Source organism: Myodes glareolus, chromosome 1, assembly GCF_982192425.1.
Source record: "Myodes glareolus chromosome 1, mMyoGla1.1, whole genome shotgun sequence".
NCBI classification, from domain to species: Eukaryota; Metazoa; Chordata; class Mammalia; order Rodentia; family Cricetidae; genus Myodes; species Myodes glareolus.
The window spans coordinates 98,679,284-98,704,483 of NC_142026.1; the positions used below are offsets into that span (position 1 = coordinate 98,679,284).

At 40.9% G+C, this 25,200-nt stretch overlaps 1 long non-coding RNA gene across 3 annotated transcripts in view; it reads left to right on the forward strand.

Moving 5' to 3' along the window:
- Positions 1-25,200, forward strand: part of LOC146895866 (uncharacterized) — a 104,928-nt gene that overhangs the window by 55,511 nt on the left and 24,217 nt on the right. For 2 of the 3 annotated variants that reach the window (XR_015739035.1, XR_015739034.1), the window contains exon 5: positions 8,305-8,454. The exons of the other annotated variant lie outside the window; for it this stretch is intronic. This is a non-coding gene — a long non-coding RNA (uncharacterized LOC146895866). The remainder of the gene's footprint in view (positions 1-8,304; positions 8,455-25,200) is intronic. 3 annotated transcript variants of the gene reach the window in all.

Sequence of the window (25,200 nt, forward strand, 5' to 3'; positions counted from 1 at the left end):
ACCCGATGGGAAGATGAGCAAAGCAAGAGTGTAATCCAGATCCTTCATCCGACGATGGATGGCGATACAGACGGAGACCCACATTGGAGCACCGGACTGAGCCCCCCATGGTCCAAATGAGGAGCAGAAGGAGGAAGAACATGAAAAAAAACCTCAGGACCGCGAGGGGTGCGATCACCCACTGATACAAGGGGACTGATCTAATGAGAGTTCACCAAGGCCAGTTGGACTGGGATTGAACGAGCATGTGATCCAACCAGATTTTCTGAATGTGGCCGGATTCTCTGAATGTGGCTGGCCTGGAGCCTTTCTGAAAAACCATTGACAATGACACTGGGACTTGTTTCCTCTGAATATACTGGATTTTTGGCATCCAGTCTGTTTGGATACTCACCTTCCTGGACCTGGAGGGAGAGGGGAGGAACTTGAACTTCCCACAGGGCTGGAAGCCCTGACTGCTCTTAGGGATGGAGAGGGAGGAGGAGGGGGAGGGGGGGAGTGGGAGGGTGTTGGGAGGAGGAGCGGAAATGGAAACTTTCATAATTTAATAAACTTTGAAAAAAAAATTTTTTGTATCACAAATTTTATTTATAATTTTTCTAGTTCTTTCTATTTTGGTGATTCTGGGGATCAAATCTAGGAGTTTGCATGTGCTGGGCAAGTATTTACCACTGGGCTACATTCCTGGTCCTCCAGGTCCATTGTTTTAAAATTAATTTTATTGAGATCTAATTTACACGAAAAATAAAATAAAGTCTTTTAGGGGTAAGACTTGAAGACATTTGCTGTTATGTAGTCATGTTGCAGCAATTTATAAAAAATGAGGCCATGAATTTGAAAGAGAGCAAGGTAGGGTATATGTAAGTGTTTGAATGGAGGAAATAAAAGGAAGAAACAATGTAATTTTATTTTAATCTCAAAAATAAAATAAAAAATAAATAAATTATTTTTAATAAAATAAAAAATCAAGATGCAAAGTTTTATGGTCCTTTAAAAGTATAATGGAAGCCATTTTGGACTTTTAAATTTTAGGAGCTACCTGAAAAATTAAAAGAAGGAGGCAAAGTTTTTAAATAATATATGTATCATTTAGCCAAATATGTAGATACAATGTAATCAAACTAAATTGTTGAAAATTTTGCATTTTCAATGTCTGCTTTGTCTTTGTCACCTATAGTGTATCTCAATTCAGTGCTCACATATAACAGGTTTAAAAGCAGATGTGTCTAGGGGCTATAGTGTTCATTTGTCTTGAGGAAATATTTAAGTCACTGTATTATATAACATATGGCTTCTACTAACAGAAAAAGAGCTTTCACAGACAGAGTGGATCTCTCTCTTTCTCTTTCTCTCTCTCTCTCTCTCTCTCTCACTCTCTCTCTCCTTCTCTCTCTCTCTCACTCTCTCTCTCCTTCTCTCTCTCTCTCTCTCTCTTTCTCCCTCTCCCTCTTTTTCTCCCCCTCTCTCTCAGACGTTAATACTCTGTGTGTTGTTTGCTTACCCAGGCTAGTTTTCATTTCTGATCACAAAACAGCTGTGAAGGTCGCATCCCGTACAGATGTCACGTCAGAGGGAGAAGATGAGGCTGTGTAGTTCAGAGCTGGGATCATTCCAAAGGCCATGTGTTGGAGGCGTGGATCCCAGCTTGAGGGCTAACGTGGGTGTGCTGGGGTATTTAGAGGGTGAGGCAGGAGTCCCTGCTGACCACGCTTGGAAGTATTATTGAGAGGTAGTCTTGCTCCCTCTCTTCCTTTCTGTCTGTCTGTCAGGTAGGCAGTTGTTCCTTCACACGCGCCTACCATGAGATGCTGTTTTTCTGTCATTTCATGTCATGGGGTCAGCGCAACATCGTTGGAACCACGCTGGCTCCCAGGGTTTCTACGTTGATGGGCTCCAGGATTTTGTTAATAGTAATGAAGTTGGCTTCTATAGAACTTTTTCTACATACTCTTTTTCTCCATCGTAAGGTCAAGGAAATCTTCCCTAGAAATCTCCTCAATAGATTTTGTTATCTCACTACTCATTGCTTAGAATGCAGTCCAATCCCTAGACTTTGTCAAGTGACTGAAGCAACCGACCTGGTTGAAACATTCAGAGCCTGCCCATTTGAGGTGACCCTTGTGCAATTTCCCCTAAAGGCCATGGTAGTGCAGAGAAAGGTGGACACCTGAGCATGGGGTGGGGGGAACTGCTAAAAGGGTACGCAGTGAGGGCCCTACAAGGCACAGTGCTGCTCTCTAGAGGTCCTGCTACCATTAATTGAAAGCTCGTTGCTGCCACCATTTGTGTGGAAAAACACAACCTTATGACCTTAGAGTTCGGAGCAGGGCAGTTTCAGATCCCGGGGCAAGCAGAAGTCTGACAGCAGGATGATGAGGGATGGTGGAATGACAGCGACATTGGAGGGGTTCAGAGGAGGACAGACACCTGGGAACAGGAGCAGAGGAGAGATCCTAGATGGCTTGCCAGGGAGACTCTGCACAGGCAGACAAGAGTGTGGGAGGCCTGTGTCACAACGTTCAGAAGTCCCCGGACCAGTGTGTGGTGAGTACCATGACATTTGCTGTATCCAGGATGCAGTGCTTGCTCAGTGCTCAGACTGGCTTTTATTCCCAGCCGTTGTTAGATAAATATTTTCTGTTTGCCTGCTATGGCTCAGATAGTGTCCTAAGCAAAACAAGGATTAGAGAGTAAACCAGGGGGATCAAAATTCCTGTTCTCATAGAAAGTGTGCTCTAGCAGAAGAAGGTGGGCAAGCACACAAGAAAGAAAAGCATGCTGACGTCAAATATAGTAGAGGAAACTCACGAACTGGGTGAGACAGAATGGTGACGTGCTATGATTGCAAGGGGACAGTTGCAGCTCTGGGGTTTGCAGTGGAATGTTTTGTAACAGAAAAGGACATGAAGGGATGTTGGCTGGAGCATGCAGTGATCAAGGTCCCTTTTCTTCTTGCCATTTGTGGGGGAAAAGGCTCAGAGTCATCCCAAGCTTGTGTAGGAGGCGAGTGACTTTACTTTTATGAATTCCAGGAGAATTTCTATAGGCTAGAACAATATAGGTTAGAACCATGCTGTTAAAGACTTAATAATGGATCAAGCAAACTAGATGCGTTTGACTTGTATTGTGTTTGTTTTGTTGGCCTTAATTTTCCGTTTTGAGACAGGGTCTTGTGTAGTCCATTCTGACCTTGCAGTGGCTACACAGCTGAACTCCTGATCATTCTGCTTTCACCCTTTGTGTGTTGGGACTGCAAGCATCTACCACCACCCTTGGTATACAAACACACATCCATCGACCAGCATGATAAAGACAATCCATACAACGACTACACTTGGTTCCCCTTGAGAACTGTTGGAATGCTCCTGCTGTGTTACGAAACAGAAGAAAATCCAAAACCAGCCAGGAAATACTGCTCTTAAGACATTTACATTAAATCAATCCATGCTCTTACAGAATAATAACACAACTTTGCTTTTCCTAGGACGTTTTAGAGTGATTAAAGATAGTGTCAGTTGTGTTTTCAGTAGTAGGTTCAAACATGGGACTGTTCAGAGCTGTGTGGTATCTTCTTCCAGTCCTGCCTTACTCTCTCTCTGTGTATGTGTCCTTATTTGAGTAAAATAATCCTCTGTTTGGGGCTCACTGACCTCCTGATGTCCTATTGCTTATTGATGGATATTTTGGTTGTTCTCTGACCTCTGCTGTTAGTGTCCTTTAAACTTTTCCTTTGTTTAATGACTTCTGACTAGCCCTCTTGCTGTTGTGACCCTATTTGATCTGTATCCCAGTTTCTTGGTTCTGGCTCCTTGCCTGGTTCCCCGGACCTGCTGCCACTCACAGGCTAGTACGACAGATGGTCATAGGCTAATGGCAAGGACACTCCATCAAGCCTTGGCACTGCAGTCACATCAGATGCATGGCCGGCAGCAGAGAAGAAACATGAAGAGGCTGATGATGCTTTCCACACATCCCAGTTTGGAATCATTTCTTGGCTGAACTCTTTGATATTCTTTTAAACCAATGACTCTAAATGAGACCATGTGCAAATGGAGTCTCCCTTTAGATTGGTGTTTGCATTGCTTTAAAGCAGCACACCCTTTTAAAGGCGAGTTGCATGAAAGCGCATGCTGGCTTCTGTGGGGCATATAAAGATGACATGTGTGATTCAGTCATTTCCATCTCTGAGCTTATCCAAGAAGGAAGATCATGTAAGCATTCAAGCCCTAGTCTAGATGGAGCAATGTCTGAGCCAACCCTCAGGAGGCACACAAAGCCAGCAACTTGACCATGGGAAGGATGTGGAGATGGTTTTAGATTGCAGCTCTCGCTTTGGTTCTTAGTCTTCCGGGTCTTGAAAACCGCAGGTAACCATCAGTCCCTGCCAACCGCTTTGCATTCCTTAGCAGCCCTGTGCTTTCAGTTTTCCCTACGAGCACCACAGTAAGGAATGTAACTGTTCTCTACATGAGATTCAAAAGTGAGTCAGATTTATAGAAGAAAGCTTGACAGCATAAGAAGGGTAAAGGAAAAAAATGGCTCATTGTGATCAAAATATGACTTATATTAATCAATATATGTAAATCTCCAAGGTCGAATACTATGAAGACCATTTTGCTCATCCCATTATCAGAGAACCACCGTGCCAACTTCAAGACTTATTTGTCATTTAAATATTTAGGTTGTAATTCTTTCACCTGGAAATGAAAATTTCTGTTCTTGACTTATATGTGACCAGGATTGATTAGGAGAAAAAAAAAAATCTCTTCAAAATGTTCCAAAGCTATGAAAAAGACTTTTTCCATTTGGAAAGATGCTATATGAATTACCCAAAGTATTTCAACTGCTATTCCTAAAGATTAATTCTATAACATTACATTATCAAAACAAACCAATCTGCCATTTAGATAAAAACAAACAAAAATGACAATTTTCATTTCATTAGAAAAAGACAAGATTTCTTTTTTTGCAACATGTAGGTCTTTAGAGATCAGGTTCTTTGCATTTTCCTTGTAATATCTGCTCAAAGAAAGACTATACACAGAAAAATTCATTAATATTATAGAAGTATTGGCATTAATTCTTATGCTCTTAGAACTCCCATATACATGTATGTAGAAAAATCATGTCATCCTGCTTCGTGTTCTTAGCCTCAGTATAAAATCTAGTGAATCAATCAAAGCATAGAGCATCAATGGTTTTATGTTTCTAGCACTTTGATTTCCATTTCAAGCACCTAACTTTTTGGAGTGGTGTATATTTTATCTTATCAATATGGAGTTTCTTATGTTCCCCTTAGGGTCATGACTAGGGACTAGAGGTCTCTACTATACTAAGATATTGAAAGATAGAATCTCTAGGCCTAAATGCTGTCTTTCCATTAATAAAGATATTAGAAAGATCTCCCTTATTCCTGTTCTAAATTATCCTAAGAAGCCAATTAACATCTTAAAATATTTCAGCATATTAATTTATGGTTTTGCTGAAGTTCATTCTTTTAGTTATCTTATTAAGTATTTATCCAGATGTCTGGCATGCATGTAATATGTCCACAAAACAAAAATGAAATGGGTAAATTCAATATGAATTCCAGTTTATCTGAAATATATCTGACAGAACCACTGGAAGGAGACATAGATATAAATAAACAAAAACATTAGATGCTTGATGAATTTTTAAATTTAATTTTTATAACCTCATTTCTTCCAGGCAAGATTTCATGAAGGACCAGAGACCAAACAGTAATATATAAAAGAAAGAGATAAAAATAAATCATGTAATAAGTTTATGGAACATAGCTAGAACTGTATGGCAAATTGAATTTGGAGGGTTTTTTTTTTGTGGCTAAACCAGAGGAAATTGCAGTTTGTGGAAAGATTTATACTTTAATGTTACAGTGTTCTGAGGTAGCACAATCTGCCCCACACAGTGTCCTCAGAGGGGTCTCTGGTAGATGGCCATGCGTGAGACTTTTTGGCTTATGAGCAGTGTTTCTAACCCCATCCTAAAAAAGACCCACAATTCATGAAAATAGTTCTAAACGAGGCCACATCTTGCTCCGCCATTCAGGCACTGAGTTTCCTGCTGGTGCGGAGCAGGGCTAGTACAGCCAGCACACAGAGGAAGAGAAGTCAAGTCAGCATTCAGCTGAATTGACCACTTCAGTCTGATTGAATTCAGGTTCGAGGTGGGTATGCAGTGAGGGCCCTCCAAGGCACAGTGCTGCTCCCTAGAGGTCCTGCTACCATTAATTGAAGGCTCGTTGCTGCCACCGTTTGTGTGGAAAATCACAACCTTATGACCTTAGAGTTCAGAGCAGGGCAGTTTCAGATCCCGGGGCAAGCAGAAAGTAACACACTCATCACCTGCATGACTGATGCTGTGCCTTCCCGACAGCACTATTACCAGTACGTGCCATCTGGTCGCTGCCTATTTTTGCTACTTATTTTTGCAGTGAGGTGCTGAGCTCCTTGGTTTCTGTGCTGCTGAAAGGGAGTGTATTCTGTAAACAAGTAAATGTCATATATTTTTAAAGGAAAAGTTTTAAAAATACATTATCATTTGCTTCTAAGTTCTAAATTTTAGTGGTTTGAGGCAAGTGTTGAAAAATGCTAGCTAGCACCCTGGAGCAACCTCCCAGAGAAGATGTCCCAGATTGGGGAATGCCACTTAAGGCACAACCTCTTGTACCTTGTGCACAGGAATATGTAGGTTTTCTGGGAATTAAAGTTCTTTGTAGACAGCAATACCAACTACTTATTTGGGCTCTGCACCATCTGGAAGCGAAATTGACTCATTTGACTTAGGAATAGGCCTAAAAATAGTTAATTTCCAGGTATTTTAACATAAGGAAGTGCATACACCAATTCTTTACCAGTTATTTGTTAATCAACATTAGCCAAAGATGACAATCTGCCATCACGTTTTAAGTTTATGGGGGTGGTGTAACATGGGGACCTGCTTGTTGGGGTTTTTGTCCTGCCCAGTTCCAGCGGGGCAGATCTTCCCACCAAGAGATGAGTGCTTTCTAAGTGCTTTCTGGTATGTTCATCTACAGTTAGAATTCTGCCTGTTCTCGGACTTCCTGCAGGTTGGTTCATCTGCTGTGTCTTCCTCTAGGTCTCACTCCTTTCCTTAAGATCAGATTTTGAGACCTGCCATGTTTCTGCACCCTACAGTTTGCTTCTTGTCCTTGTTACGAGCTTCCCATGCCGACCACTCATTCTTCCTGTATAGATGACATTTGGACGGTTTCTATAAAAGCTAGTATGCAGACTCTTGTACATGCTTCCCGGTGGAAATGTGTTTTGTTTGTGTTGCGTGGGCCGCGGCTGGGTCAGAGGGTAGCAGTATATTTAATTCTACAGGAGAATGACAACTTTTCTCCCAAGTGGCGCTAGCATTTCACAGGCTCACAAGCACTATGTGGGAGTTCAAGTCGTTCACATCCTCCTCAACATTTGCTATTGTCAGCGTCTTTTCAATTATAGCCATCCTGGTTATAATTTTAATTTGTGTTTTTCTTATGACTACAGATGTCAAGTACCTTTTCATGTGCTTACAGTACACTTGTATCGGTCTTTTTCAAAGTGGCTATTTAAGTCTTTTGTTCCCTTTTATTGCTGTTTTTGGTTCATCTTTTTCTTACAAAGCTCTATTCAGCCTTTATAATCTGGATGAAAATCTGTCAGGTATGTGATTTTCAATTTTTTTTCTTGGCTTGTAACTTGAGAATTTTATTTTTCTCCTTATTGATTTCTAAACCAATGCTTTCTTTAAAAATATTTAAAGTTTTAGCCTTTACTTTTAGTTTTATGAGTCATCTTGAATTATGCTCCTTAAGCTAACCATAATCCAGACATCTTTTTACCTCCATTGTCTGGATGCCTAGTGATCCCAGAACCATTTATTGAGATTTTCTTTTGCGGTAGACTGTGCTCATTGTTAATAACAATGATAATAAAAAACTAATTGGTTGATTGGTGTGGGAAGGTCTTCTGTCTATGTGTTGCTTGTATTGGTTAATGAATAAAGAAACTGCCTTGACCTGATAGGGCAGAACTTAGGTAGGTGGAGAGGAACTGGACTAAATGCTAGGAGGAAAAAGGGCGGAGTCAGAAGACACCATCGATCTGCCGCCAGAGGTAGATGTGCTGAAACTTTGCTGGTAGGCCACGAGCATGTGGTGATATACAGATTAATAGAAATGGGTTAAACTAAGATGTAAGAGTTAACCAATAAGAAGACAGAGCTAATGGGCCAAGCAGTGATTTAATTAATATAATTTTTGTGTGATTATTTTAGTTCTGGGCAGCTGGAACAAACAAGTGGCCCTCCTCCTACAGTTGATAGCAGGACAAGAAGAGTGAAACAGCCTGACACAGAATGATGGAAGGAGGAAGGATGGAGTCAGGGGAATTGTGGGAGAGGCCAACCAGCCACTGGACAAACACGGTGTGTAAAAAATGAGGTAACAATGTAGAGGGCCGCAACCACACTCTCCACCATAGATGGCGCTGCACCGCCAGATGAGCTAGAAAGCTCACATGTGTTGGTATTTTTCCACTACTCCCAAGGTTTCACCTGGGACTGGGAGCAGTTGACCAATCAGAGAGTGACACGTCCAAAGCAGTGTCTGTTTCCTATATAGGGGATGGGTTCCATCTTGTCTGGGTCTCCGCCATGTGGCTTATGCTCTAGCTCCCAAGAGACATAAAGCTTTACTGCAGAAGGATCCTATGTGTACCGCGTGGTTCTTGCTGGCGAGACGGTAGCGCGGGACATAACAAGCCACGAGCCATGTGGCAAAGCATAAATAGAAATATGGGTTAATTTCAACTTAAGAGTTAGCTAACAACAAGCCTATTGCCTGAACATTTATAATTCATATTCAGCTACTGAGTCAGTTATGAGAGCCTGCGCAGTTGGGACAGGAAATGTCCATTTGCATTCTTTTAACCAGTAAGTTTCTTAGATGTCTTCACTGAAACACAATCTACTGCTTTAGTGTGTTATATCTCTGATTCCGTATTCTGTTATTCTAACCTCTACTTACCTATTCCTTATGTTAACGATATACTATTTTTATCTTGGCTTCAGTACCTTTTGATTAGGCAAAGGACTTGGTAAATAAGTCAAAACAGCAGCCTACAGAATGGGAAAAGGTCTTCATCAACCCCACATCTGATAGAGAGCTAATCTCCAAAATATGTAAAAAGAAACCAAGAAACTAGGCATCAAAATACAAAATAATCCAACTAAAAAATGAAGTACAGAATTAAGCAGAGAATTCTCAACAGAAGAAACTCAAATGCTGAAAGACATTTAAGGAAATGCTCAGCATCCTTGGCCATCAGGAAATACAAATCAATACGACTCTGAGATACCATCTTATACCTGTCAGGATGGCTAGGACCAAAAACACTGATGACTACTTATGTTGGGGAGGATGTGGAATAAGAGAAACACTCCTCCACTGCTGGTGGGAATGCAAATTTGTAGCCACTTTGGGAATCAGTGTGGTGGTTTCTCAGAGAATTGGGAATCAATCTACCTCAAGACTCAGCAATAGCACTCTTGGGCATATAACCTAAGGATGCACATTCATACCACAAGGATACATTTGCTCAACTGTGTTCATAGCAACATTACTCGTAATAGCTAGAACCTAGAAACATCCTAGATGCCCCTCAACCAAAGAATGAATAAAGAAAATGTGATACATTTAAACAATGGAGTATTACTCAGCAGTAAAAAAATAATTGCATCTTGAAATTTGCAAGCAAATGAATGGAACTAGAAAAAAACATCCTGAGTGAGGTACCCCAAACCCAGAGAGACAAACGTAGTCTGTACTCACTCATAAGTGACAATTAGACTTAAAAAAAGGATAACCAGGTTATAATTCACAACCTCTGAGAAGCGATAACAAGGAGGACACTAAGAGAGACTTGCATGGATGCCCCTGGGAAGGGAAATATATAAGATCTCCTGATTAAATTGGGAGAGGGAGGAAGGAGCTGAAGGGGAGCAGGGAGAAGAACATGAGGGAAAGGGAAGGTTGAGTTGTGGAAAGAACAGAGAGGGAGAACATGGAAAGAGATATCTTGATAGAGGGAGCCATTATAGAGTTCTGGAGAAATCTGGTGCTGGGGAAACTCCCAGGAAACCACAAGGACAACCCCATCTAAGAATCATAGCAATTGTGGAGATGCCTAGCTCCTGGAGTCCAGTCGAAGAGAGGGAAGGGTAAAGGGGTCAAGATCTTGATGGGAAACCCACAGAAACAGTTGACCCTAGCTAGTGGGAGCTCACTGACTCTGGACTGATAGCTGGGGAACCTGCATAGGATTGAACTAGGCCCATTCACTATGGATGGATACCTTGCTCAGTCTTGATACAGGGGGGAGGATCTTGGTCCTGACTTGGCTTGATATGCCTGGTCTTACCCTTTCTGAGGAGTAGATGAGGGGTTGGCTTGGGGAAAGATAGTGGTGGGAGTAAGAGGAGGGGAGGGAGGGGAAACTGTGGTTGGTATGTAAAATGAAAAAAAAACTTTTTAAATTAAAAAATTACAAAAAAGCCCCAACCCAAAATACTAAGTGACTTTCTATGTTTTAGATTGCCCTGGCTATAGAGGACTATTGTATATCTAAATAAATATGAGAATTGATTTATTAAGTGCTGTAAGAAAATCTGCCTAGATTGTGCTTATGATTATGTTGATTCTATAAAGCAATTAAGGACAACTAACATTTTAATGATAATGATTCCCACATCTGCTATTTCGGCATATATTTTCATGTATTTACATCAAATAATTATTTCATCAATTTTTTGTTATATCTATAAAGAGTGTCCTGATTCTATTGCAAACATATTTAAATTTTGCCATCAATTTGCTTACTGCAAATGTATAGAAACACAGTCTAGTTATTTATATTGACTCTGTATTTCATATTCTTGCTGGATTTAGTTGTAGTAGTAGCTTTTAATTTTTTAAAAATGCTCCACATTTTTTTTAGATGCTCCACAAAATAATCATTTCATTGAAATTAAAGGCCATTTGACAAAATGTTTTTTAAATATTCATATCTTTTGTTTCTTTCCCTTGTTTTGTTTCAAAACTGTCTCTTATTCAGCCCTCACTTTGCCTCCCTTTCCTCAATATTCACATCACTTTCCCAATATTCTTATTCAGGCTCTGAAACTATTTATTCTTAAAAATGCTCACATCCTCCTTTCTTCCCAGGTTAGTCATAGTCTCATTTATAATCAATTAGCACTTTGAAGCATTCATGTTGATGATGCTTAGTGAAGTGGCCTTTCAGCTATGACTAATAGGACAAAATTAAAATACACATCGGGGGAAGGCTGCACCTCACTGCCAGGAAGCAACAAAATTCTAAGTGGGTAGTGAATTCTAAAGCAGGGAATTTTGTACAGAATTACTTGAATAAGAGAGTTGTGAATAAATCCAGAAGCGGCCATTTATTATTCAGAAGTGCCTGGCTGTTTCTAAGGGCACCTTGACATTGCCTAATTGTGAAGATTTAAAAGTCCTATAAATTACAAATCATTGGCATAATGGTTTATTTGCTTCATTTGAAACGATAAACTTATCTGAAATTTTATTCACTGCAACAGATACTCCCTCCTGCTATGGAAATTGTAAAGAATACTTGTCAATTCCAAGTTAAGTTTATAAAGCTGATCATTTTATTCAACTTGCCAGCATAATTTTATCTCAAAATTTGTAATTGATCTAATTAATCAATTCATTCATGAGATGAGAGTTTCTCTAAATTGATGCAGATTTTTAATAGAAGCAAGCCCATCAAGTGGTAAACTGAAATTGTTTTATCAATATGTGGTTTGCGGGACAAATAGACATCACTTTGATGAGAAGAAAATACTGAAAGGATGGTGAAAGCTCATTTTTATTTTTGTGAATCTCTCCATCTATTTATTTATCTGGAATAGTTTATAGTTAAAATAAACGTAAGCGATACTGGTATAAACATACCAAACCAAAGCTTTTAGTCTAATTAATATAGTTTCTTGAAACTAATGAATGACAATGAGAAATTGTGACAAGAAGGAAAGTACTCTACAACCTAATAACTCAGTTTTCAATTATTTTGGCGTCTGGAAGCAGCAGGAGTGTAGCTTGTGCAAATTCATCCAGAACCAACATGGCAAAATTTTCTATCCCTGATGCATTAGTATACTCCTTTGTGATGCTTCTAAACCTCTCAATTTCCAGGAGGCCCATTCTACTTCTCTAGTTTTAATGCATTGATGATTATTTTTTCTCTCCAGATAATATCTATATGTTAAGGCCAGTTTATTTATAAACATATTTACACACACATATGGAACATACAAATACATTATAGAATGCAATGTATGTGATGTAACCTCATCATATAAGTAAAAGTAAGGATAAGGTGGAGATCATGAGGACCATTTTGTGGTTTGAATGTGAAATGTCTCAGACAGATCCACGTGTCTAGATACTTGGTTTCCAGCTGGTTTTGGGAGACTATGGATTAAATCTTTAAGAGACAGAGCCTTGCCAGAGAAAGTGGGGTACAGAGGATGGGCATTAAAGTTGTATACACTGGCCCCACTACCTGTTCTTCTGTCTCCTGATTGCCAAGGCAAGGTGATCAACTGGTGTCCTACTCATGACGCAGTGCTTTCCCTTGTAGGACGGAATGTACCCCTGAATCTGTAGGACAGAATACAGCCTTCCTCCTTTAAATTGCTACTTGTTAGATATTTTATCACAACGGTGTGCAAAATAACTAATGCAGAAACTGGTACTAAGAGATGGAGCTGCTGTTGTGATGAACCTGATCACATGCTCCTTAGTCCTTTGGAACTAGTTTGTAAAAAGAATGTGAAAGAGTTTGTGAATCTGAGCTAGAAAAGCTCTTGACTACTTCAAGAAGAGCTTAATGATCTTGTCTGGTGGGAGTTTCATAAACAAAATTAGGGAGAAATATGTCTCTGGAGGCCCTGCTCATGGAGTTTCAGAGGGAACCAAGGACTTTATAGGAACTTCATTCATCCATATGAAATCTGAGTCTGAGTACATTCTAAGAACTTCGTTAGTTAGGTTGTATTTGGAATTTATACTCAGTAGAAAGAATTGCAGGGCAGGGTAATGTTCAGGCTGTGCCATAGTTATCACATGGTTACCACTCTTACCCAGATATGCCATGAAAAGAGCAGTAAGTAGGACAGAAAAGTACAAATATATTTGGTTTGTTCAGAAAAGAGTTGGGTAAGTTTAAAGTTGCAGCCAAGGCATGTGTTTAGATAAGGCTGTAGTTGTTGAAGAGAAATGGTGTAGGAGGTTCTTCTGTCTATGTGTGGCTTTCATTGGTTGAATAAAGAAACTGCCTTGGCCTTTTGATAGGTCAGCACTTAGGTAGGCGGAGAGGATAGAAATGAATACTGGGAAGAAGGACAAACAGAGAGCCGCCATGGAGCTGCCAGGTCAGACATGCTGAATCTTTCCTGGTAAGCTGTGACCTCGTGGTGACATACAGGTTATTAGAAATGGCTTAAATCAAGATGTGAGAGTTAACCAATAGGCGGCTAGAGCTAATGGCCAAGCAGTGTTTTAATTAATACACTTTCTGTGTGATTATTACGGATGTAAGCTAGCTGGGAGAGGCGAACAAGGGACTCCACACTCCTTTCAACAGAGAAAAGTCTGGGAAAATAGAAAAACTGCTCCAAGGGTAAGATCCCATCCATTAAAGGCTTTGATGCTTAAAATGCAAATTTTTTTAAAAAGAGAGAGGCTGATCTGAAAATGCAGTTTAAGTGGTTTCTGTCTAAAAAACAGCTGCACACCAAAATGGTTTATATAGTTAGCAAACATGGAATACAGATACCACTATAGCTTTGTTGCAAAGAGGTCAGTCTCCATCCTAAGATGACAGCAGAACATGGCAGCATCATTCATGAGAGCCTGGTTTTGCTGACAAAAAAGATGCATCATAAAGGAAGTCAGGGAATTTTTCTCCACCATTTCAGACAAATGCTACTAATGTCAGGCAATGTGTTTTGGGATTGAGCTCCTTACTATAATGTTCTGAGAAGCTTCTTACTGAAGTTGTGAAGAGGAAACCTAAATTCCAATGGAGAACTCAAAATGCTTGGAGATGTCAGGGCCATGGAACATCTACCAAGGGAAAATGTGATCTTTGAAACCCAGATGATTCCATAAAGAGCCACACATGGTAAATGTGGAGCTTTGGAGTTTGTTATTTGTCCTGCTGAATTTCAGCCCCATTTGGTCCAAGCTTCCTTTGTTGTATTCCCATCTGCCCTTGTTTATTTTCTGAGTATTTATCTGTTGTCATTGTACTTTAGAAGTACATGATTTGACATTTACTTTTTACAGGGACTTGCAGTTAAGATAATGCTTTGAGTTAGTTTCAAAGAAGACTTGAGATTGGGACTATGCTTTCAGATGGTGCTTGGCCCGTTGAACACAATGGAGGACTTCTGAAGTTGGAATGAGTGCCTTTTTGATTATAAAGATAGCCACAAGTCTATGTGGGCGCAGGACAGATGTGATGGTTTGAATGTGAATTGTCTCACATTGGCTCATGTGTTTGAACACTTGTTTCCCAGCTGGTTGTACCCTTTGGGAAGGGTGTGGAACCTTTGGCAGGAAGAGCCTTGTGGGAGGAAGTAGGTCAATGAGGAGAGCCTTTAGGTTTTGTAGCCTTGTACCACTTCCTGCTCGCCGTCTATTCCATGATCTCCAGCACAGTGTCTCCAGTACAACTGGTCTCCCATTCCTGTCCCCATGACTCCCTAACATTATGACATATATCCCCTCAAACTGTAAACTAGAATAAACCCTTTCTCTCTTAAATTGTTTCTTGTCTGATAATTTTATAACAACAATACAAAAAGTAATTAAAACACATACCATTCTCCAGGACATGTCTTTGTAACAGCAGATAACTTCAACATTAGATTCATGATCTTTGAGTAGGTAACAATTCCATGTATTCTGTGGGAACATTGGCATTTGAGAAGATACCATGGTTGCTCATTACCATCCATCATGGTTTGAATGACAATGGCTCCCAGAGCCTTATATATTTGAATACCTAGTCCCCAGTGAGGGGACTGTTTGGGAAGGATTATGGAGTATGGTCTTGTTGGAGAAGGTGCATCCCTGAGGGTGGACTTTGAGGTTTCAGCTCTCTCTGTCTCACGCTTGTGTCTCAAGAGGTAGACTCTCAACTACTCCTCCATTACCATGCCTGTCTGACCGCAGCTATGTTCCTTGGCATGATGATCCTGGAATCTAAAATTCTGAAACTGCCAGCTTCAAATAAACTCTTTCTATAAAATGCCTTGGGCACAGTGTCTTATCACAGATATAGAAAAGTCAATGTCCAAGTTTCTTGACTTTGTTCAAATGATATTCTCTGCAGTCATTTTTGTCTACTTTAATAAATACTGTATATTTGATCAGCTGCCAAGGTGGCTCAAATGGATAAAGGCACTTGCTACCAGGACTGAAGATGTGAGTTTGATTCCTGGAACCCATGTGGTAGAAGGAGAGAACTGATTCCTGTAAGATGTCCTCTGATCTCTACCTGAGTTATTTAGCACATACGCACCCCAGCACTTTCCTTAGGCCCACCCCAAACAAATAGATGAATGTAATAATCGATTTCAGAAAGAACTTATTATTTATCTGGCATCTACAAATTTCTGCTAATCTTTTTGGCTATAAGCTGCATTGAATTTACCACAAGACTGGTTTCAGGGAGCAGCGGGAAGCTAGAAGTGGGCAGAGTCAGAAATAAGGGTGCAGTCTGCCAGAGGCTGGAGTGTCTCAGGATCAGCAGAGAAGTCGCAGGCAATTTACAGTGCTCAAGGATTCAAGGCTTGGTAATGAGGCCCGAGAGTTCTGAATAACAGCCAGCAGGTGACTGCATAGTCCCTGGGTGGGAGATCACTGTCAGGGGTTACATTATACTGTTAGCATTGTGGCCAGCCAGTTGAATTTAAGGAAGTCCTATGATCTCATTTTGAAACCTCCGAAGTTGGTTAGTAGAACTGGGCAGTCCGTGGGAGTTTGGAAAGGGTTGTTGGCTCAGTTAAATATGGAGGTTTTGCTTTGGTTTTAAGTTATTTTAGATGCCATGTGCTAGGGAGCTGATGCTTCCAAAACTCTGCCATGCTTGTGCGAAGACTGGAGAGAGCTTATCAGCCCATGTGTACTTTAAGCTACCATAGCTGCCTGTGGCTAGGATTGGTAGGACCAAATTCTATCTTGTTGGACTTTTCAGGCCTGGGGACCCTGACCAACCCTTTCCTCACATGAGACTTGGGATTAGAATCCTCTTTCATTGGCCTCACATGAACTGAGTGGGGCATGAAGCCATGGATGTCTCAAACCTCTGTTCACATGAGAGGGGATAACATGAGATCCTTGAGTGTGTATTATTGAAAACACAGAAGGAATCCAAACCCAAGGCCAGTCTTACTCTATTTTTTAATGTTATAACCAAACACTCAAGTCTGGATAATTGTCACAGGTTTATTTCTTATAGTTCCTGAGGTCAGCAAGTTCAATATCAAAGTGTTGGTACCTAATAAGGGACTATATGTGGTGTCATTCACAGTGGAGGGCAGAAAAGCAAGAGAACAAGATGTGACCTACCTCACTTTTATTGTAAGTTTGTTCTCAACTAACCAAGTCACTTTTCTGATAATGGCATTTGTGATGGTTTGAGTGAGAAATGTCCTTTACAGGCTCACGTACATAAGCACTCATTCCCTGGTAGGTAGTACTGTTTGGGGAGGTTCTGAAACCTTAAGGAGATGGAGCCCTGTAGGTACCAAGGTCTTTTTCCCTTCTTCCTGGTGATTTGCAGGGCCCTGTGACCTCCGGCTCCCTGGAGATTCTGCACTAGCACTGGCTTGAGGGGATAGCTTAGGAAGAACCTGACTCTCTTTGTTATGGTGATTCCACCTGTATTCAAGGTTGTAGCAGTGGGCTCCACACGCCTGGACCCTCCCAGCTGATTCTGCCTGAGGCACCGGGGCCTGTAATCTCCTTCTCCTGCTCCTGATGGGAGGAGGCCTTGCCCTTTTGATCCACCTTGCCCATTGGTATAAATAACTGACTTGAGTTTAATAAAGTGGCCATTTACTCTTGGTAAGTGAGCAGGTCTCTTTTGTGTGTGTCTGTTCAAACCCTCAGGACAATCGTCCATTCTCGTGGGCCCGAGTTCGGGAAGGCGCACGCCTGGATCGGGTGTGGGTATCCACAGAAGAGGCAGGGTCCTACAGAGCCCCAGAGGAATTATATAATTATGGGAGGGTTTGGAGTGCTTATAGCTTCACCCCACTTCCGGGTTGCTCTTTCATGTTTGCTGTTGCGGAAGTGATCCCTGAGTTCCATGCTCGGGTCAACTGCTGCCATGCTTTCCCTGGTACTATAGGCTTCTCCTCTGGAACCATAAACCAAAATAAATTCCTGCTTCCATAAGTCACTTTTTGTTGTGGTGGTTTATCACAGCACCCAGAAGTACCAACTACAACATTTCTCCGTCCATGGGGGTCAAAGACTGGACACTCCAATCACCTGTTACCAGGCCCCGCCAATCTCTACTGTTAGACTGGAGATTAAGTTTCGTGCACTATAACTCAGTGGAACATGACCGAATGATAGTTAAAGAAGGAGCAGTAGAGAACAGTAGCTGGAACACAGGGTAGGAGGAAGGGGTGAAAGAGACAGGAAAGTTAGAGATATTGAGGTAGACAAGGCAGAAAGGGTGAAATGTATTCATTCATCCCTTGCGTCCTACCCCTGTCCCTCTGTCCACCCCCCATTCTCACTCTCTGCTGCGCTTCTCACTCTCTCACATTGTCAGCACATTTTAGCTTGAGCTAAAGTGAGCAGATGGGCCTTTCCATTTTACCTCAGTTGAAAAGCACTGTATATATATATATATATATATATATATATATATATATATATATATATATATACAACTATATATATATATATAGTTGAAAAGTACACACACATATGCAGAACTGTATACTCTGCTGTAAGGATAGGTTAGTATTGATTTCAGCAAGGAAACCAAAGCAGAATGAAAAGGGGGGAAAGGATGTTGTCCACAACTAGGGCAGAAAGTATTATTCTAGCCTTGCATAGCTCAGGTTTTTACCAGTATCTCCGGAGAAATGCTTGGAAGCTAGCTGTCAAAGGATAATTAGTCTAGGTGTTACTTGTAACTTGCTTTATCATTGTGAAGCACTGCTACTGTTTTCGGATTGCTCCACTGCAAGGAGAAAACTCCCTTTTATTCTATTCATGCTCCTATGGAGTTTCAGAGTAGAAGTCTCTCATGTGTTGCTACAGCTGAGTGCTTTAATGTGGAGTTAAATGAGTAGGTCTTTTCGATGGCTTTCTTGACATTCTGACTATTAAGCTCTCTTACCTTTGGGGTCAAAGGCTGGAAGTGATTCAAGAGTGTTGTATAGTCTGTCCAATAAAGTAAATTAAGGTGACATCATGGTGACTCCATCATATCAATAAGGCTTGAGAGTTACCTAGATTATGCTGGTCATACAAAGCTGGTTGGAGCCTGTTTCCTTCCTTTCTGTCTTCCTTCCTTCTTTCCTTTCTTCCTTTCTGTCTCTCCCTTGAGCTGCATTATGGGAAAATCCAGAGAACTCCATGTAGCTAGGTGCTCATGGTATGTCTTGAAAGTCTTCTGCAGTGTTCAGTTCCTCTCTGTCACCTGCATAGGCAGGTGGGGTAGTTTGAGAGGGCATATCACATTCCCGCCTGGTACTCAGCAGTAAGTATATCATCAATTCTCTAGCCATTCCTGAGAGACCAACGCCTTTCTGTAAAAAGCCTGGTTTACATGGTGTGACCGAAAATTAACAAGATGGATTTTGTCCTGGCTTGCTGAAATCATTCTTGAGAGACAGTGTTTGAAACAAAATTTAGCAAATGGTCTGTGGTCTATTTACTCCCAGATATTAATCTCTGCCTATGGTGCTGGAAGGTTCTTTTCCTCATGGAAAAGCTTTATTCTTGTGAATTTATTCTGTTCATGTGGAGTCAACCCTAAAAGACTTTTATTGCCTTTTCATTTGAAGGAAATAAAATTAAACAAAAAAGAAAGGACGAAAAGACATTGGCAACTCACTGTGTGGTCCAGGTCATAGAAAGGGAGACACATGATCTTTTCCGATTCTTTAGGCATACACAAAGCTCTACTAAAATAGAACTTCTCAGTGGAGGAGGTAGCTATTAACTGGGGAGGCTATGGAGTTTCTACCCACTCAGGATAAAAGCTTCTTAGGTTGACCCCACCCATCCCATAGTACATTAGCATGACGTGCAGGGTTTGCTTTGCTATCCAGTAACTCAGTGGTAACTTTCCTCTCATGCACTTCGACTTTTAGTTAACGATAACTCCATGACTTCAAAGAATGCAAGCTGGTGTTCTTGGAAGTAGTGAGCAGCATGGTAAAACAGCGACTATTTTTCAGTTGCTTGTTAATTGCCTGTTCCATTATAGGCTATAATACATTATTCAGAAAACTTTCTGAAATATGACTATGAATAAAGACTGTAATTCTTTACCACCACCCTAACATTTCTAGAAAAATGAACAGTAAGCAGGAGAAAGAAAAAGGGCTGGCAGTTAGCACGTCTGTCGCCATCCTCAATTTTCATGGCTCCCCACGTCCGATTACCGCAAACATAAAACTTCACTTAAATCCTGCTCACTGCTTGCATGGGATGATGGGTAATGTGGTTGTGACAGACAGAGTCATACACATTGGCAGGTCCCTAAGGCTTCTTGGGTGGGCAAGGGGAGTGAATGCGCAGGGGAGGAATGTTTTCATTTCTGTAGGAATTGATTCCAGTTACAAAGATGGGACACAGAGATTTATTCTTAATGCATACTTAGTGATGTGGCTTAAATTCAGATAAAAGGTCAGACCCTTCCTTTTGGTCATCTCAATTCCTGTGAAAATAAGACCTTCTATGTCATGGTAGGAATTCCTGCTGTCTTCTCCAGAATTGAAGTCATTTAGTATCAACCATTTAGAGACTTTTTATGTCGAACCATGCAAATGCTTTCCAATCAAAGTGTGGGAAGATTCCACTTTGATGTGATATCAAAGTGAGACCCGAGAGGTTACCGGTTTGTAGTAACAAACAACCTGAGTGTTTTCATAGGGAAGAGCAACTTATCAGTTTTTAAAATCTTCAGTCTGTGTTGCAAATTTGGGTAGGCACAGGGAAATACTGGTGTGTTAACTGACAGAAGGAGTACTAAACAGCTCTAAGAGCCTTCAATCTAGAACAGCAGATCCACCAATATCATAAGCCACCAAACAATAAACACCATCCTTCTTTGCAGCATATGGGAGGCGTATTTCACTCTGCTTGTTACGCAGAGTGAATGGAGAGAGGAAACGCTGGGAGTCTGGTGGAGGCTTGTGCTCCTGACTTAGGGTCCTGTTTAGAATGCTGATTGTCTTCACATTTTATGTCTGTGAAACAATATGAGTTTTATAAAACTGCAAAGTTTATGAGAGGATTAAGCAGGTTTTACTTTTATAGCCCTAACGTGTTCAAGCACATTTGCATCAAATGGTAGATATAATTTCTCTTTGTAATTGAAATTTAAATCCCAGCATAAATATGGTGCTGAGAAAACTATTTTATGAGCCTTCCTTTCATAAAGATCTTGTCTGGGAAGAAGGTTACACAGCTGGAGATGGTTTAGAGACAATTAAGACTTATTGGCTTTCAGCTGGTGACAAAAGTAGGCCTTGGAGGTGTGTAGCATTTTGGAAGTATTACTAAGGTGAGTGTCCATGCAGGCTAGTGTGTTTTTAGACACAAGACTTAAAGGATGATCTATTGGAGTCTAATCTTATGATGAAGGCAAAGTGTCTATTTGTGTTTAACATGATTCACAAGGATTGGGTCTGAGACCTCCACAGGCTTCTCCAGAACCTTTACTCATTTCTTGTGCTGAGGAAGCAAAGGTGCAGGGGATGGGTTTTAGGGCTTCCTCTTTCCTGCTTCTGTTAGCTCTTTTGAACTGCTGCCCCACTCCCTTTAGATTTACGTGCATCTGGACATTGTGAATGTGTGCAGATGTGCATGCACAATTGTGTAGTACGTGTGGAAGTCAGTTGTTAATGTTGGGGCCTCAATTGTGCTCCAGTTTTTCTTGTGAGGTAGGGTTTATCACTGAACCTAGAGATTACAGATATTACAGATGTAGCCATAGTGCTTCAGAGATCCTCACGTCTCTCTTTCCAGTTCTGGACTTACAGGCATTCATTACGGTACCTAGCCTTTTATGGAGAGTCTGGGAGATTGAACTCGGTACCTAGCCTTTTATGGAGAGTCTGGGAGATTGAACTCAGTCAGGTCTTTTCCCCTGTACATCAAACACTTGACCAGATTGAGTTATCTCTGCAACCACTTGATTTTCAACTTGATTCAATTGGTGTGAACTAAGGGATACACTTCTAACCTGGTTTTTAGGGACAATTCCTGAAAGGATTCACTGAGGGGGCAGCACCCTCAGGAGTAACCTATAATAAAGCGGTTCAAGGGAAAAGCTGTTGTCCTATCTTTCCTGCCTACCTTCTCTTCCTGTGGGGAGTGTGTCTTCTCTACTGCTATACCCTTCACTGATATAGAAAGCTTCTTTATCTTTCCACATGGATTGGAGAGCCCTGACTTCCCAAGAATCCTCTAAATCTTCATTGCCAGCTTGGGACTGCAGAGATATCCAGCATGGTAGGTTGAGGAGCTACAGCATTTATAGCCTCTCCAGCAGGTGGCTGCCACCATTGGAGCTAATTGTGTAGGCTAATTTATAGGAATTCCAAATACATATTCACCCCATCAATTTCTTTCCTTAGGAGAACCTAAGGGAGGTAAATATACCTCCCTTTAGATTGTAATATCTACCTCTTTTTTTTGTCAGACTTGATGAGACTGTATAATTCAATAAACAACTAAATGATAGAATTTGGTACTCAAAACACTGCTGGTAACATTAATGACTCCATGGAGGACCCTCAACAATGATGGGCTTTCCAAAGCTGTTGGAAAATGTTTTTTTCATGGAAGGGATTTTCCTAGTATTTCACCATTTAGACTACACAGGGGATAGTTAATACTAAAGTTTGGATGTGGGTTCCCCCTCAAGGAGCTCAGGGGCTGGTTTGGCTTTAACAGCTGCTAAGACTGTTAAAAGGTGACCGTAATGATTTTGGAACTCTGGGGAGGTGGTGGAAATGTTTGGGGGAGAGCATAGTTGGAGTCAGTGGCGACTGGCGGCATGCTTTGAGGAGACATGCCTTGCATCAGGCCCCCTCCCCGCCTTCACTGCTTTCAGTTCATACAGGTCCATTGCTTTTGTCCATGGCCTGCTTCCTCCCACCCTTATGCTCAGCCTGACAGCTGTTCCAGAATCAGAAACTGGGAGTCAAAACAAGTTCTTCTTAAAAAAATTAATCTATTCTTTATTTCAATATTGTTTTGAAGTTTTATTGTTATTTGCTATGTACGGGTGTTTTGGTTGTATTGCTACATACCACATGTGTGCCTGGTGTCTACTGCTGAGGCCAGAAGAAGGCATCAGATCCTGGGGACTGGAACTGTGTTACCACGTGTGTACTGAGAATTGAACTCTGCTCTCCTGGAAGAGCAGACAGTGCTCTTAGCTGTGCAACCAGCTCTCCAACCTCTTCTTTTTAATTTTAAATTATGTGTATGTTTGTATCTTGAGGGCCGCACAACAATTATGTGGAAGCAGGCATGCTTGGACTCCAAAACAAAGCCTGAAGTTCCTGGCTGGACTTGCCCGTTGTTATAAGCTGAACGTGGTTACTGGGCATTGAACTAGAGTCCTTCACAAGATAAGAACAGTATACGATCTTTACTGCTGAGCCATCTCCCCACTCCACATCTAACACACTGTCTTTCTTTTAAGCTAATCATGATATATATTTTTTCAAAGTGATAAAGGCTAACATATTTGCTTTATGAGAATATTCATCTGCAGTTTTAGAAAAAACCCATATAATATAATCTTTTACAGTTAAACTGACAACTGTCTTGGTCCTTCTTATAGTCAGACCATAGGTGGCCACAATAATCAGATAAGAATCTGACTAAGCCTATGTTCTGAGTTCTCTGATTAATGTCACTAGTAGAAATTTGATTTAACTTATTTCATTAACGTGGAAGTGGAAGTTTGATGGATAAAGATAAATCTATATATTACTGATGTTTGATTCTTGACCAATTGAGATATGATTTTTTTTTACCCATATTTGCCTTAAATTAACATTAATTTGAGGAGGATGTTACATGTAGCACAGCATATGTGTGGAGATCTCAGCTCAGCTTACTGGACTTGGGTCTCCCTTACCCCTATATGGGCTCTGGAGATTGAAGTCAGGTTGTCAGACTGAGTGGCATATTCCCTTCCCTGCTGAGCTGTGTCACCAGCTCAAATCTCTACAATTTAATATGGTGGGATTTATTTCTTGATATGTAGTTTGAGGCAGGCAGAATAGCAAATTAATTTAATTTGTCTCATTATACTAATACTATGTGTCTATTAGCTTTGGGGGGAACATATTGAACTTGTCTTTAATTTGCTGTTCCACGCGGGGACAGGAGATGGTGGCACACATGCTTTCCATTCTTGTACTTTGCTTCTACTTGGCAGGGTTTTGTTCTCTTTGACAGACATTCAGCAGTAAAAAGTGGTGTAATTATTAATTTCCCACTTGACAGAGTGAACATTTCAATGCTAAGTTAGCAGGTAAAAAAAATGTCACAATCCATTTCCATTGTATCTCTCCACTGAGTTCCAAAGGTTTCCCAGCAAACCTTTAGTAGAGAGAAACCAACAGTAACACAGAAGATAGCAAGTACAATCAACTTTGTTAAGGGAACTTGACCTTTCTGTAAAGTGCTCCGTTTTGTCAGGTACTTGTTTTCATGGGGATAGTTTGAAGAAATTAGCATCCATCACCATAGAGTGCTTGTGGTAAGTGGAGAGAAGCTATTTTAGCAAAAGATGCACATTGTTTTCTCACATACGGGAGCAAATGCTACTCCCCAGGGGCTACAATAACTGCCAAGCACCAGCAGATCCAGGAAAAGCCCAATCTGCATTACTGGAGTGATAGATGGCAAGGGACCATTGCTTCTTACAAAGGCACTGCTGAGCGATTACTGTCTGAGAGTTACAGCTCTCTGTGTTAACTTGAGCTTCAGTGCAGAGCAGGGTGCACTGACATAGGGAAGGGGTCTCTTTCCTCACGTTTGATGCTCATAACTCAGACCAGGAGAAACATCATCCTTGCTCTATAAAGGTTTTTGTAGTAATATGTAGATAGATGGGGGAAATCATTTTACATAACTAAATCCAAACAGCTATTCCTTCGCTATGTGACACCCTCTCCTTGTCCAGTGATTTATAGCCCTGTGTGACTGTTGCGTGGCTACAGAAAATCTAGGGCTCTGCTATTTGTAGTGTAAGTGGACAAAGCTTATTGCCCAGTCCCCATCCTTTGTTCACGGAGGGAAATTAGAATGTAATACAGTCATGGTTTATGTCATAGTTCCCTTCCATCAATGGTTACAATTTTTCTTTTGGTATCACTATGATCCAGGTGGAAATAGAGCGGTTTGTCTGACTCAGGTTGTTTGGAGGGGGATTCACATACAATTGTCTGTGGCTGTCATTTTCTTATCCAGAAGATAAAGATACTGGACTCTAACTAGAACAGAACCATGTGTAGATCAGCATACTAAAACAATTAAACATAGCTTTACAGAGATAAGTCACCAAATGTACTGTTTTATCTCTCAACTAGGTTCACAGAGCAACGAAAGTATCACTCAAGTGGCTTGAGGTTCCCACGGGTTGGGTGAAGGAAGGGTGTCTGAATCGGGGACACCCGATGGAAAAACATCCTCAGGTTCCCCTAGGGTCTGATCCAGTGACAGTCAAGTTCAGATTTTAGAATTGGTGAGACTGTAACCATGGTTCTTGGAATGTTAAGTAAAAAAATCTTTTTTTGGGGGAAATAATACGGGTAGGATAATAGATGCGAGCTTAAGGT